The sequence below is a fragment of the Eptatretus burgeri genome, chromosome 5 (assembly GCF_056783735.1).
Source record: "Eptatretus burgeri isolate ZD-2024b chromosome 5, Ebu_testis_v1, whole genome shotgun sequence".
In the NCBI taxonomy this organism is placed as follows: Eukaryota; Metazoa; Chordata; class Myxini; order Myxiniformes; family Myxinidae; genus Eptatretus; species Eptatretus burgeri.
The window spans coordinates 74,224,475-74,240,749 of record NC_140965.1 but is presented as its reverse complement, the minus strand read 5'-3'; positions in this window follow the sequence as shown (position 1 = coordinate 74,240,749).

Sequence of the window (16,275 nt, the reverse complement as noted above, 5' to 3'; positions counted from 1 at the left end):
GTCCACCCCCACCACAGCTCTGTCCACCCCCACCACAGCTCTGTCCACCCCCACCACAGCTCTGTCCACCCCCACCACAGTTCTGTCCACCCCCACCACAGCTCTCTCCACCCCCACCACAGCTCTCTCCACCCCCACCACAGCTCTCTCCACCCCCACCACAGCTCTCTCCACCATCACCACAGCTCTCTTCACCATCACCACCACCACAGCTCTCTCCACCATCACCACCACCACAGCTCTCTCCACCACCACCACAGCTCTCTCCACCACCACCACAGCTCTCTCCGCCATCACCACCACCACAGCTCTCTCCGCCATCACCACCACCACAGCTCTCTCCACCATCACCACCACCACAGCTCTCTCCACCATCACCACCACCACAGCTCTCTCCACCATCACCACCACCACAGCTCTCTCCACCATCACCACCACCACAGCTCTCTCCACCATCACCACCACCACAGCTCTCTCCACCATCACCACCACCACAGCTCTCTCCACCATCACCACCACCACAGCTCTCTCCACCATCACCACCACCACAGCTCTCTCCACCATCACCACCACCACAGCTCTCTCCACCATCACCACCACCACAGCTCTCTCCACCATCACCACCACCACAGCTCTCTCCACCATCACCACCATCACAGCTCTCTCCACCATCACCACCACCACAGCTCTCTCCACCACCACCACAGCTCTCTCCCCCATCACCACCACCACAGCTCTCTTCACCACCACCACCACAGCTCTCTTCACCACCACCACCACAGCTCTTCACCACCACCACCACAGCTCTTCACCACCACCACCACAGCTCTCTTCACCACCACAGCTGTCTTCACCACCACAGCTCTCTTCACCACCACCACCACAGCGCTCTCCACCACCACCACCACCACAGCTCTCATGGTTGTAGCAAACAAAAAAAAGAGAGATCCTGAACTTGCTTTTTGTAACTTAACGATTATACCTCTGTGCCTGTTGTTGGAGGCTTTGGTTCACTGAGAGCCTCAGCTGGAACAGCGTTATGCCCTATCTGCTTGGCTCCATTTGCCCTGACTTGCAAGATCGTGACCTTTTGGTGAACCTCTGTTACTGTTTTTGCACAGTTTATCGTTTGTTTGTTGTTCACCTGGTTTTGCTTTGTTCTTTCTCTGTTATGAGGTGATCGTTGATGGGAACCGTATAAACTGCATTAAAGCAATAACGTTTACAAATCAAATGTTTGAATTGTTCTTTGCTGAAACTTGTACATATTTTGTTTCTACATATTGTTTCACCTATATGTTGAAATGTTTTTGAATTATTGTTTTTTTTTATATACAGTAATTAAAGTTTTTCTTTTTAAACTGACATGCTTTTGGGTGTTACTTCAACTGTCCAATTCATCTTATGTTGCTTTGTATCAGGAGTTAAGATGGTGTTTTCCAACCTGTTTTGTATTCACTTCAGCTCTCCCTTACTCCCTCCTACCCTCAAATCTTGAGGCAACGATCTTAAGTCTGCTCTTAGGCCGAACTTGGTTGACATTGATCCTCAGCTTCCAGTCCTCTTGATCAAGCATTGCTGTGTGCAGTTCCTCTGTCTCCAGGTCCGTACGATCATAAACTTGCTACGATCTACTTTGTCTGCATATGTACCTATATGCAAGGTTTTAAAAGCTACATGTGTACATTTATAAATCACTATGGAATGTTGACCTCACTTTAATGTCACCTTCATTTATTAATTTATTTATTTTTAATTACACCTTCCACTTATCTGCGCCATATTAATTATGTACACAAATGTGGAGTTTAGGATTTGAATTCCCCGCCCCTTACCTCGACTACCTCCAAAACTCTCCACTTTCCACAGTATCTCTCCCACCCCACCCCACCCCCCCCACCACCTTGTCCTATTTTCTCTGTTTGTTATTTTAGCACCCCGCACTCCCTTCCCTCTCCATGCATATATAGCATGACCCCACCCCCCCCCCCCCAACCTTCAACTGATGTGCACAAAGTGATCCATCGGTGAAATATTACCTTTTTTGTATTGGTGAGTAAAGTTATGGTATGGCTGCCTCGTTATGCAGTTATGGCTGCCTCCTGCTGTATTCACCTTCATCCAATCACATAATTTTCATCTTCAGGCAGTAATTTATTCCCAATTCCCTGAATTGATTTACTCGAAGGACGTTGTTCTTGTGTAAAATGGGGCTTGGCTTAAAGAAGGTTAGGTTTGGAAGTGTATAAAGGAAGGTGCATCGTATTCTGAGTGTGAAAGTCCCCAAATATATGGAGGTAATGGTATATGAATACCCTGGTTTTGCCATCCACGGTCAAAATTGCTCCCATCACAGACCTTGTGACGAGACCCTTATCTCGAAGCATTGGGGAATCCCATCAACTTGGGTTAGTCTGATGGTTTTTTTTTATAATATGGATCCCGAGTCGATTGAGGGACTTCGTGTGAATGAGAGTTACAACAATGGTTGAATATGTACTATATTGGAGTTGGATGAATATCAATGAAACACTGAACCTTGATGAACTTGGTATACAAAACACCAGATTGTTTAACATAACTTCAGCATCTATGTTGTAATATGATTAGAATTAACTAAATTTAAAGGGTGTTCGTATCATGAGCTCCAATTTATTTTGTACTCGTGCTCATTTTTGTGCTTTGTTTTGGTACTCGTGCTTTATCATAGATCATCAATTATCTTGCTTGTTGCCAATACGTGATGCAATAGTTCTCCCTAAGTTTCAGTGTACACCTGTACTGCACGTATTAATGATTTCTGGAGAGGCATTCCATGTCGAGTGTACACGCCCTCCTGACACAAATGCCTCATTTTCTCCCCATATGCTGGTCATTTATTCACTTGGGTGAAAATACTCAAAATACCAACTTTTAGACCTGTGGGCCCATTTTAGGGACCTCCCAAATTTGGGCGCCCCCGGCTGCCCCACAATCTTCCAGAAGCCATATCACAGGTTGTCGTGGTCCGATTTGGCTGATCTTGGTATCAAAATGCTCGTAAAAGCGAGATCTTTCGAATCGCGTAAAGTAAAAACAGTGATTCAAAAAGTTATAGTTTGGGGTGCCCTTTGACCTTGGGCCCCCACTCCCCAGCCAAACCGATGGTCCCGATTTTTTTTTTTCATGTGAGAATACCTCTTCGTATACTCCAACACCTCAGTATAAATGAAAATGGGATCCCAATGGGTTCAAGTGTGATGATGGTTTTATTGTTCAGGGACTCTGGTGCCGGACACACAATACATAGCACAATATTTGAACACAAGATTTCCAATACACTATATCAGTAAATTGTACATAAATTTTCCACATGCACATGCAGGAACTAGAAGCGATACTAGTATGAGTAAGAATTTTTCCTCGCATATTATAATCAAGATTTTTTGACAGCTGTGTTCTTTTTAGGTCATCTCTACCGAGATGACCTAATAAAGCCGGACCAAATGTACGTCCGTCCGTCAACAATTTTTCTTTCCGGTCTTGATGAAACTTGGTATCGGGGTAGAGGTCGATGAGTGTTGCACAACGATATAACTTTTGTCCGAGTTCAAGGTCACGAGGTCACGTAAGTTATAAAAATCGCCATTTTCAAAACCTATCTTGTCTGCCATTCTACAAGATATTCGGCAACTGTTTATTGATTATGATAGTAAAAAATATTATCTTGTATCTAACCGAACAGATTTTTGAATTTCCGTCCCGTTTGGCCGCCACGTAACCTGGAAGATGGTCAAAAACACCTCCCGGTACAAAGAATACTTTTTACTTCCGATCTTGATGAAATTTGGTATGTGGGTAGAGGTCGATGAGTGATACCCAATGACATTTTTTTCCTGGATTCGAGGTCAGGGTCATGGTCACGAAAGTTGTGAAAGTCGCCATTTTCAAAACCTATCTCGTCTGTCATTTTAGGAGATATTTGGCAACGGTTCATCAATTATGATAGTAAAAAACATTATAGAGATGACCGTCACCCCCACATGGGGGTAATTTTTTACTGATTGTGTAGGTTCCACCTGTAGAAGTTTTTGGTTCTACGGAAAGAAGTCTATCAGAAATGTCTAAAATGCAGTGATCTTCAATGTCAGGAAAAAAGAAACTATTTGTGGGCCCGTTTGGATGAAGAAAATTCACTTTCACTTCTTGAATGTCCTGAAAGGCTTCCATGATGCAGGCAAGCCACCATTTTCCATCATAGTGCACTGTGACGTAACCTGAGAGTTTCCTGTTAAAAGTTGGTGTAGATTTTGAAATAGCTGACTCGATACGGTGTTCCTCGCTAAGGCTGAATTCGCGTACTTGTAGAGCAGTTTCAGAAATAGAGATGAAAGCATGACGTTTTTGAGTTCCACCTATGGTTTTGGCCGTTTTTAACCTTTCTTCCAGATTTCGTTCTTCCTCGTCATACGCCTCTTGGATCCCGTAACCGAACTTCATTTCATTCAAACCATTTTCAGCAAAGGTGAAAAGATCTTTTGGAGAAATAATTTGACTGTCGTAAGGTCTACGCAGGCTCTCACGTGTTGCTTCTCGTTTGACTGTACCTCCCACGCCATGTGAAGGGCCCTTGCCATGACTTGTGGCAAAAAAATTCCATTCTGCATCAATACCATACTCTGATTTGTGATGACATAGGTTTATGAAGGCTTTGCAATTCTTATATTTGCCAGCTCAACCGTCTGAGAAATAGTAAAGTTTCTTTCCATTTCGAAAGCTAGATCTCAAGTGTTCAATGAGCATTCTTTGGAAGAGGTGGACTGACACAACGTCGTGAGTATTGCATTCTGATTTCCAATACACTATATCAGTATATTGTACATAAATTTTGCACAATGCACATGCAGGAACTGGAAGCGATATTAGTATGAGTAAGAGTTTTTCCGACATATTATAGTCAAGATTTTTTGCCTACCAATGTCTTATTTGACAGTACGTATTGTGTGTCCAGTACCCGAGTCCCCCAACATAAATCTTTGCCATGCATGAACCCATTGGGATCCCATTTTCATTTATACTGAGGTGTTGGAGTATATGAAGGGGTATTCTCACACAAAAAAATCAGGACCATCGGTTTGGCTGGGTAGCGGGAGCCCAAGGTCAAAGGGCACCCCAAACTATAACTTTTTGAATTAGTTTCTGAGTGATTTTACTTTACGTGATTCGAAAGATCTCGCTTTTTCGAGCATTTTGATACCAAGATCAGCCAAGTCGGACGGACCACTACAACCTGTGATATGGCCTCTGGAAAATTGTGGGGCAACCGGGGGCGCCCAAATTTGGGGCGCCCCTAAAATGGGCCCCGATGGACCCACAGGTCTAAAAGTTGGTATTTTGAGTTTTTTCACCCAAGTGAATAAATGACCAACATATGGGGAGAAAATGAGGTATTGGTGTCGGGAGGGTGTGTACACTTGACATGGAATGCCTCAAATATCACATTGGATTATGCTGCCCATCTTGTGTTGTGTAGAACATGTGAAAGATCATCTTGTTGCAGTAAATATAGGGTGTTTGAGCTGTTTAGTCTGGGTTCGATTCCCGACGTCACAAAGACTTTGACAGTTTGATTCTCGACCCAACTCTAAACTGTTAGATTGGTGCTTCGTAGGCAGGGTGGTAAATTAGTGTCTTCTCTCGGATGGACGTTAAACTTGGTCTGCTGTCTATATCCACAATAATTGCTGGACGTCAAAGATCCCACAGTGTCCTTCATGTAGACCATAGAGTATCGGCGGCACCCTAAAGAAGTTACACCCTCCTCCTTTCTTGTAAGGCAAAGGTAAACCAGTTGGGGTAATCCTTGCTGTGGTGTTGCTTTAGCAGCACTGAATGAGAAATCAAAAGGTTGTGGATACTTCAAGCATAGTTCCAATTGTATACATGCACATACATAGTAAACATTATGAGCAGTGTACCCGTCTGACGGGGTCGTAGATGTCTCACCTCAAATGAGCAATTTTTTGGAGTGTGTATTGGTAGAAATGAGAATTCAATGTAAAAGTGATGATGTGGACTGTGACACGTGGTACATGTTTACCTGATAGACAATGGTGGTCCGCTCAGAAGAGCTATGATTGGTGATTTAAAAATCACGTGCATAGCATTAAAAACTAGAAGGGCAGTCGGTAGAGCGTATTACCTCCGCCCTGTAATGGCTGATCCATGAGAACATATCGGGCCCAATACATTTTAAAAATATCATGCAATATATCGTTTTTGAGCCAGATCTCAATGGTGAAGAACCACTTGAAAATTTCGAGTGGTCGGATCCAGATCTTCACCAAAATTGAATCAATTCGTCCTTCTCACACACCCAACCTGTCCACAAAATTTCATCCGGATCCCTCCACAACTTTTTGAGATATCCTGCACACAGACAGAAAGGGGTGAAAACATAACCACGTTAGTCTTCGGTGGCAGAGGTAAAAATAGGACCACTGGACCTGTGGCTTGTCTGGACCCTGGCCTAATGTTCTCACCCAAATTTGGGAGCATTCTGACTGGTGGGTCTGGCGAAGATTTTTGAAGAAATTTACCAAGTCAGCCATTTTGACCTTCTTAAAGTCACATGACCAAAACGAGCTTTGCAGTCCCCATTACCAGTCAGGAGCGGAACGTTGCTGCCAAATTTCAGCCGGATCGGACCAGCGGTTTGGCCGGAGAAGTCAAAATGGGAGAATTTCAATTCAGACGAAACGGACTATGTGCGATGACAATTCCTTATCTGGAATTTCAATTCCAGCTGAGCTAAACATTTGTGATTAAAAATCACTTGCATAGCATGATACTTGTGAAATCCAAAAGCAATATTTGCCATGGGAAACAGCAATTTTGTAATTTGCAAAATTTGACCTATCAAGTGTTTTGCATGATGGATTGTTGTGCATAACAACTTTGGTTGATCCATTTTCTAATTGTGGCCGAATTGGTGTTTTACATGTTTTGGATGGCATTGACCCTGACCTTTGTCCAGATTTTATACTCGTATCCATCCATTGGGACCATACTCTGTGCAGAGCGTTTGTGCTGCCTAAGCAGTCTCCTTGGCTATTGGGCACAATCCTGGACGGGTCGCCACTCCGACGCAGTATAATGCACATACGTACAAATAAGCTGTCAGTTTCAATCTGATATCTTGAAAAATTCATGAGGTTTGGCCATAATATCACAAAATAATCCCATTTGATTATAATGGTGTAAAATTGTTGTCATGGACATCGTTTTCTATTTGCCACGTGGGACTTTTTGTGATGCTCCCAACCAAGAACCTCAGAAAAAAGAAAGAAAAAAGAAAAACAGAAAATGAATTCTGTTTCGCACCCTTTTTGTTTGGTCCTGAGGTGGATCACCAATGGAGGGGGGGGGGGGGGTTGATTATGGCTGGTGACCTTCAAGTGTTGCTGCAAAAGGCTCTCAGACAGAAGGTCTATCGGGTCGTAGGGGTCATAAAGGGTCTTAAAAGATCAAAAATGGTCAAAGGTGGAAGGGCTCTAAAGGGGTCTACATGTCTAAAAGGTATGTTCCAATAGTATGTAATTAATAGATGTAGTCAAGGTGCAATAATAAGTCATGAATCGACATACTTGTGTTTAAACAGTATGTAATTAATCGTGATGACAGGGTACCCGTCCAATGAGTTTGTAGATGGCTCACCTTAAATGAGCAATTCTTTAGCGTGTATTTAGTGTTGGTAGAAATGGGAATTGAACGATTATGTTGCGCGATATTTCAAAAAAAGAAAAAAAAAAAACTTGGTGGATGATTTTGGTAGGTGACAATATCAAAGCCAATTCGATTTTGGTTAAGGTCCGGAAGCAGATCTGGCCGATCAGTGGGATACAAAACGTAAACTGTTCAGCTTGGAGGCAGATGCTTTACGGAGTGCATTGTAGTTATGACTTGTAATACTGGCTACCACCAGTAGATGCTATATGATGCACTTGGAGAGAATTTGGGTTCTCCCACCATGAACCCTAGGGCTATTGATTTTTTAACCCCTCAAAGCTTTTGGTGCCCTCACCACCTCCCCTCACCCTGACCCCCAGTACAACCAGCAGTTTTCAATTCACGAGAAATACCTGCTCCATCTAGGTACGACCTTTTGGGGGGGGGGGGGTTGAAGTGGTGAGGAAAATATATTTTGTACCATGGCTAGTAATCCACTCCCCCCTCCCCCCCCTCTCTAGTTGGGATCGGCAAAACCAATTGCACTGTGCCACGTGCATATCGTAAGACATCTTCCCATCCTCATGGTGGGTTTTGGGGGTTATCTTTGTGCCCATGACTTGACTCTTGGTACCCCCAAAACGTGCAAAATTTGGTCGAGATTGCCCAGCCGCTTCGGATTCTCAAGTATCAGTCATACATACATCCATACATACATTTGACTTATTTTATATACTGTACAGGGTGTGGCATTAATGTCTGACTCATGTATTTCTGTATTTAAACTAGATTGTACAAAGTAAATCATGTTTTTAGTTTACTTATCATGGTGTTAACAGAGCACCGAGGATTTGTTCACCTTGTAATCTTCCAGCTGAAATTGACAAAATCATGAATATACTCGGTGAGAATGGCTATCCTGAGAATATAGTTAAGAGATACACACACAAGTTTCTAAACACGACAAGAGATCGGAAGATTGGTCCAGACAAATGTCCAGTCTATATCAGGATGCCCTGGAAAGGACAATCATCATGAAGGTTTGAAGTACAAATCAAACATGTTGTGTCCAACACGTTTCTGGCTGTGCAACCCCGAGTAATCTTTATCTCTCGCCGTTTGCTGACGTCAGTCAACAAGGATGTGCTACCCACCTCACAAACCAGCAATGTTATTTATGAGTTTAAGTGCCGATGTGAAGCTCGGTACGTGGGCCGCACAACACGAAGATTGGATGATCGGATCAAACAACACGTCCCCTTGGTGATTCGAAGAAAGATTGTGAGGGTGAGAACACAACCAGTGCGAGCATGAAGGAATATCCAGCAACCACCGGGCACTGTACCTGCTTCATCTCCCATTGCACAGCACTTGGTTGCCAACCCCATCTGTGCAGACCAGTACAATGCAGATATGTTCAGGAGATTGAGCCGAGGTCGGAGCTCGTTTCATTTACATATGTTGGAAGCAACCTTCATCCTTACCACCGATCCAATATGTCGTCAAAAGGAATTTGTACGATCTCTGTGTCTCTTTCAGCACGGAAAGATCAAGGGAAGTACGGTAACAAATGGTGAATGGACCTTAGGGGAAACCCATCCCTCTCTCCAGGATGTGGTTGCAAATGTCAATCATCGACGAACTCTGCTCCAGCCAATGGGAGCTCGAGGTGAAGATGATGAGCCGACCTATGGGCGTTCGGATTAACCGTGACGTCATTACGGCCGAACCAATCAGCGTCTACCTTATTGAGACCTGCGGAAAAGCACACGCCTTCACTTCCTTCTTCACTTGCTGCGATTTTTACCCTGAAGAGTGCAGCACGAAAAGCTTCAGTCACTATGTCGTGTTTATTTGCATCCATATATACATATATACATACATATTGTTGTGGTTACCAGATTCGCAAACCACCATTCAGGTCCCTTAGGTGAGGTATCTCGGTAAGTACATGTGTAGTTAGGCCCAAACCCGTTGTCTAGTGGGAATACATGTCATTTATACGTGCTGCGACTCTTTAGGATAGCCGTTTTTCTTTTACTGTCTTCATTTTGGACCAATCGCCACCATCACAACCACAACATCAACCACCAACCACAACGCCGCTTCACCACAACCGCCATGACCTTTACCGTCGCAACTCGCCACCATCGCATCACCGTCATCTCGCGCCACTCATGGGCACCGATGCTGGACTCGTGTAGGGCGCACGTTGAACAGCGTGTACAAAATCACGGATTTTCTGCTTCAAAAACGGATCCAAAACGACACACGCCCACTTTTTGCCGTCCAATCGGTGAGCGAGGGGCGAATTGGCCCCGCCCCCAGGGCGATCGATATATGCAAATTTGTGGATCAAAAAGCCTTCACGCCCACTTTTTGTCGGGCCAATGGGGAGCGAGTTGAAAGGTCAAAGGGAGGGGGTCAAAGGCGAAGTTACGGGGGGATAAAAGGACGGTGTTCGTCAGTAAAAGGCGAGTAAGAAGTCGGAACGAGGAAGAAGGGAGTCGTAAAGGTCGGAACGAGGCGAAGGAGAGTCGGAACGGAGGGGACGAGCTGTGGAGAGGCGGCGAGGGCGGACGAAGGGTGCTCGCGTCGTGCAAGGAGCTGCACCCCTGGGAGGCCGGCAGCGCGACCTGGCCGAGGTGGAGACGCTCGTCGCACATAATAAAGATCCTCTATACCCCGAGCATCAGCAACCCCCCCTCCTGTTTCCCCCCGCGCTGAGATAGTGCGACCAAGGGGGCCCCGTTCCCACCCCCTGCCAGGCACTGTCCACGAGGCCCGCGGGTTGCGGGGCCATCGCCGCTCCGCGTCTCATCACCAGACGGGTAGGCCCGACCAGGTCTCGGCCCCAGGCCTACCCCATCCTTGGGGGTATTTCTTTTCCTTGGTTTTGGGTATGTGTTGTCGGCGCCGTCTGTGAAGTAGAATTGTATAAGTGTTGCCGTGTGCTCGGTAGTCGGAATTAGCTCTGCACTGTGTTTTCACTTTTATGTTTGCTTTTTGTGTAAATGGAATTGTGTTTTCTTTTTTTGTGTGCATTTGGTGGAATTGTATTTGTGTGCTTCCCGTGTGCCGAGAATAAATGTGCTTTATTGTTGAACTGTTCTCCCGCTTCGCTTCGTCTTTTTCCCCATTGAATCCCCATCTTGCTTCACGTAAAGGGTTGGTAGTGGGCTGAGTACGCCCGATAATTAATCGAACCGTCGAGGTCGACGATAACACCGCTCGGTTATTCTGATAGTACGGAACGGGTCGCTTAAGTGGCCCGTGTCCGAAGTCGACCTGCGGCGAGGTGCGATCGCCCGGTCTACCCTCCGCGTGGGTACTTAGGTAGTTCGAATTTGGCGAGCAACCCTATCCCACGCGGGGGCTGATTGGCTCGATCGCGGTGAGACCGAAAGGTCCACCCGTGACTGGTTCCCGGCGTTAGTCCGAGAGGGTCACGACTGGATTGTCCGTCCGGTGGGCGACGTGCCGCGATTCGAGTTACGTGGCCGTCAGCACGCCGGCGGGCGCGAAGACCGCAACACTGGTGTCAGGTCGTGCGATACAAATTCATCGCCCTCCTCGCGGCACTGGTATCGGAGAACAGGAAAACGGGCTCTCCTGTCTCCGGCTAAATTTACGGGAATCGGTCCAGGGGTGAGAGAAGCGACCCCCGATTCCCTCCAAATTACGAGCGAGCAAATTAACCCTTCACGAGAAGCAAGATGGCGTCTCAAGGCGAGCGGGAGCCGGGGGTATTAGAAATGTATATGTGTAGTAATGTAGAATCCATGGTCCAGGATGGAATCCCCGAGCAGGAAATGTTGATTGTGCAGGAACACGGACTCGCCCAACTGAACCCAGGGCCCGAGGTGGGTGCGGCAGCGGCCGCGGTGTATGACACCTTCCCCCCCCCTCTCCACCAAGACCCTTCCCCAACCCCTGCCGAAACGGCTCACTTGAGTGCATCCGACATGGCCCAGCTATTCGCCATGCTGGCGGCAATGACAAATGAAATAAAAAACGAAATGAAAGGCATGAACGAAAAGATGGATGCGAATACACAAAAAATGGATGAAAAGATGGATACAAATACAAATGAAGTGAAAACGACGATGGATGCGAATACACAGAACATGAAGGAAGAAATGAAAGAACTACGGGGTGAGACGCAGAACATGGGCCGATGCCTGCAGGCGGGCATGAAGGCTGTGACCAGGGAGCTGGGAATGGCGACTCCACGTGTGGGAGCAAACGAGCTGGGTGGGGGTGCAACGGCTGACAGGCCCGCGGTGGAGGCGGGTGAAAAAATAATTCGTGGAACGTGTTGGGCGAGGGTCGTGACGATGACCGAAAGGGAAAAATTAAATGGGGAGACCAAAACGTGTGAGACGAGACACGAGGTGACGACAACGGAAATAATAGTTGAGACAAGGGAGGTAAAGGGTGAAGAGTTGGCAGAGACACGGGAGATGGGAACGATAGAGGGAAGACTACACGATGAAGACGGGGTAAGTGACGCGCACGCACACACGGAGGTAGTGGAGGACAATGGGGTTGAGCTCGCGGAGCGTGCAGGGACCCGGTGCGAGCAGTTGGATGGCCTCCTCCAGGAACAAGGGGAGGGAGTATGCCCCCTTGAGGCGAGTCACGACCAGGTGAGTTCGGTCGTGTTTTGCGAGGTTGAGGGGACGAGTGCTGTGGACAGGTGCACTGAGAGCTTGGGGGGTGTAGAGGCCCCGGAGACCCTTGTGGGGACACGAATCCCCAGTATGGTTGTCCCTGTGTGTGTGGTGCAAGGTGTGAGTGCGCCCCCGTGTGTGGAAGCGACCCCGTGTGTGAGTGGTGTGGTGGCGATGGTGCCGGAGTGTGTGCTTCCCAGCACGCCGTGTGTGGATGAGGCACGCGTGAGTGAACGGCCGTATGCAAGGGAGACCGTGTGTGTGAGAGAGCGGTATGTGAGGGAGATGTCGGTTGGCATGCGGGAGCACGCAGCCGCGTCTCCCGGTGTGAGTTTGATGGAGTGGACTGTGTGCGTCGTAACACGCAGGTGTGCGTGGGTCGAATGGCGACGACGGCGACGTGAGAAGAAAGAAAGCCGAGTAGCGGCTGTGGTTGTTTCGAGGACCGTGCCGGGTTCACCCAGCAGTGAGCACGCGGTTCGTGCTGTGCAACGCACGAGACCACCACGTGCTCGCTTGCGAGAGTGAAGTCCCGGTCCGGAAACGCACGCGGTGGATTTGCCGATCCCGCGGACGGACAAAGTTTAGGCAGGTAAATGGATTTGGACCGGACGGGTTCTCCACGCGATCGTGTGTGTTAAGCTCCAACGGGCAAAGCACATGTGTTCGCGTGGGGAACCCCTCGAGACGTGTGGCTTGTGTTTTTTTTATATGCGCACGGTGACGTCATGGCTGCACGTGGGGTTGGAATCCGGCAGGAGGGGGTATCTCTGCCGGATGGTCCCGTCCAAGGAGGGACGAGGAACACGTGCAGCTGCATGACGTCACGGGCAGTTGCAGGTGCAAAGTGCGCGAGCTCTGAGTTGCCGCGCAGGTGCTGGGCATGAAAAAAAAAAAAAAAAAAAAAGGGAAAAACAAGCCTCACTTTCGGGTGTACAGGATTCCTGGGCAAGGGGTGGAAGACCCCCTTACCTGGGCACAGGATGGAAACTAGTTAGGGGGAAGGGTTAGCTTAGTTAGACCGACTTCATGGGGCAAGGGTAAGTCCTCATGGAGTCCGTGGAATGGATTAGTTAGAGGGATTGTAGCCAGATTTAGCTTGGGAAATAAAATGAATAAAATGAAGACAGAGACAGACTTTGGATGTGTAGAGGGGACGTAGTTTAGCTACGTAGCGTTAAAAGGAACGTGCTGTAGTTTAAGGGACGACGTGGGAGCACGAGTTAGTTAGGGGATGTAGTTAGGAGGATGGCAGAGTTCAGTGGTGTGTGTGTTGAAGAGTTGTTGGTGAGTGAAGTGGAAGCATGTGCTTGTTGAGTGAGTGAGGCCAGCGGGTCTGTGTGTATGGAGTGAATGGGGAATGCATGGTGCGATGAGTGATTGGGGGGAGGAGTGACTCCCGCCCAAGGGACCCTGGGGTCAGTGTAGAGTGAGTTAGCTGGGTTAGTCAAATTGAAAAATGGAGGTCGTTTTGTTGTTGGTGGGAAAGTAGGCTCGAGACCCATTTGGAGGGGTGCAGGAGCCCTGTTGACGGGCTTGGGAGCGTGGCTGCGAAAGGTGAGTATCGCTGAGTGGGTACCCCGGGCACCAGGCTAGTCGGCCGCGGTAGGCCATGGGCCCATGGGGGGCCGGGATAGAGTAGTGGGCACGGGTGCGCCTGCTTGGTGCGGGGGGCCCGGGGCGCCATTAGCCGCGTGGGCAGTGTTGTGGGCACGGGTGACCCTCGGAAAGGGGCCCGGGAGGCCGGCCTGCCACGTGTGCGTTTCAGGGGAGGTGCCATGGGGGGCACTCCGCGGTGTTAGGGAGCTGGTAGGCTCGGAGGCAGTGTAGTGCCCGGGGGTGCCATAGCGGGAGATTCGGCAGAGGGTCGTGCCTGCCAAAGGGAGCCACGTGTCCCAGCCAGGAGACCGTGTGAGGGCACGGAGAGAAAATTGGGGGGCGAGGCCCGAAATTGTAAGGACACCAACACAGGCGACGGGAATCTGGGTTGTTAGAACCAATAGTTTAAGCGAGAAGCGCTTGTTGAAAGCCCCGGGGTAGTTTAACAGTTAAATGGTTAGGATAGATTAGGAGATGTACCCCTCCGCACCATCCATCCCCTCGCTGTCGTTGTGGGCCGCTGGACCCACTTGGTGTTAAGATCGCCGAACTCTGGGGAGGCCATTCTGAGGCTTCGTTGGGCCTCGGCACAGGACGCTAGCTCTCCCTTGTTCCCCTCCGGGAAGGGAACGTAGGGGTTGGGAGTAGGCTAGGTGACAGGATAGGGTAGCCGAACAAGGACGATAAAGGGGGTTAGGGGACGATTTATAGTGGGGAAGTAAAAATAAAAACAACAAAAAAAATAAGTGGGGGCTAAATTGGTTTTTGACAAATTAAGGGAGTGGGTATGTACAGTGACAGGCAAAGGCGATAGGTTGGGAGGGAGACAGGTAGGTAGGTCCGAGCCCGCCCTCCAAGTGGCCAGCACCACCGCACTCCCTCCACCAACCTCCACTGAACGGCAAGAGCTGGCCAACTTCATCGGCAGCTGTTGTTTTGCTGCAAGGCCTGTGCCATCGGCTGGCCGTGTTTGCTTCAAGGCCTGTGCCGGCCAGTTCATCTGCTGGCTGTTTTTCTTCAAGGCCTGTGCCGGCCTGGTTCTGCGGGCTGAGTTTGCCTGCAGCGGCCTTCTTCTGCGGGCTGTGTTTGCCTGATCACCTTTGCCATGCCATGCCCACTGCCCACGTTCACCAGCCCCGTTCAATTTTTGCTTTGCCCCCCCTGTTCATTTCCATGTGCGCCAGGATCGTAAAAGCAACAGTTTGCAAGCTGCGAGAACTGCCCTGTTGGCAGCTACAACACGGGCCTGCAGTGGCGGCCCGTGCACCGTGTTTGCGTTCATGCATCCATTCGTTGTGCTCATTGCGTGTGCCACTTGAGCTGGCACGGAGACTGCGTTGTGCAGCCCAAGCACCGTTGTGGTTCACTGAGTTCAGTTCAAAAGGGAAGGCCTTGGACTGCGTGTGAGCAGCCAGCCACGTTCCCTGTCACCTGCATTGTTTGAGCCAGAGACTGCATGTGGGCAGCCTGGCTCCCTGCTAACTGCTTTCTTTTGCAGAGTTCAATGATCCTGGGCCATGGTTTAGTGTAAGATTTGTAAGTTAAGGTTAAGATGTACTGTACATATGAGTGCGCTCCCGGCATGTATGTCTTAGCGCCGGCAATTTTATTTAAGTCGTCCGTGTGAGTGAGTTTGTTTAGGTAGTTACGCAGCCCTCAGGTTATTTATTTTGGGGACACGAATACCATGAATGTCGCACTCAGGGATCCGTAGGTAAAGTGTACTAGGGGAAAACTACACATGATGGCACACGAAAATTTGACGACTCGGGACGAGTCTGTAAAAAGGGAAGGGGGTAGTGTTGTGGTTACCAGATTCGCAAACCACCATTCAGGTCCCTTAGGTGAGGTATCTCGGTAAGTACATGTGTAGTTAGGCCCAAACCCGTTGTCTAGTGGGAATACATGTCATTTATACGTGCTGCGACTCTTTAGGATAGCCGTTTTTCTTTTACTGTCTTTATTTTGGACCAATCGCCACCATCACAACCACAACATCAACCACCAACCACAACGCCGCTTCACCACAACCGCCATGACCTTTACCGTCGCAACTCGCCACCATCGCATCACCGTCATCTCGCGCCACTCATGGGCACCGATGCTGGACTCGTGTAGGGCGCACATTGAACAGCGTGTACAAAATCACGGATTTTCTGCTTCAAAAACGGATCCAAAACGACACACGCCCACTTTTTGCCGTCCAATCGGTGAGCGAGGGGCGGGTGGCCCCGCCCCCAGGGCGATCGATATATGCAAATTTGTGGATCAAAAGCCTTCACGCCCACTTTTTGTC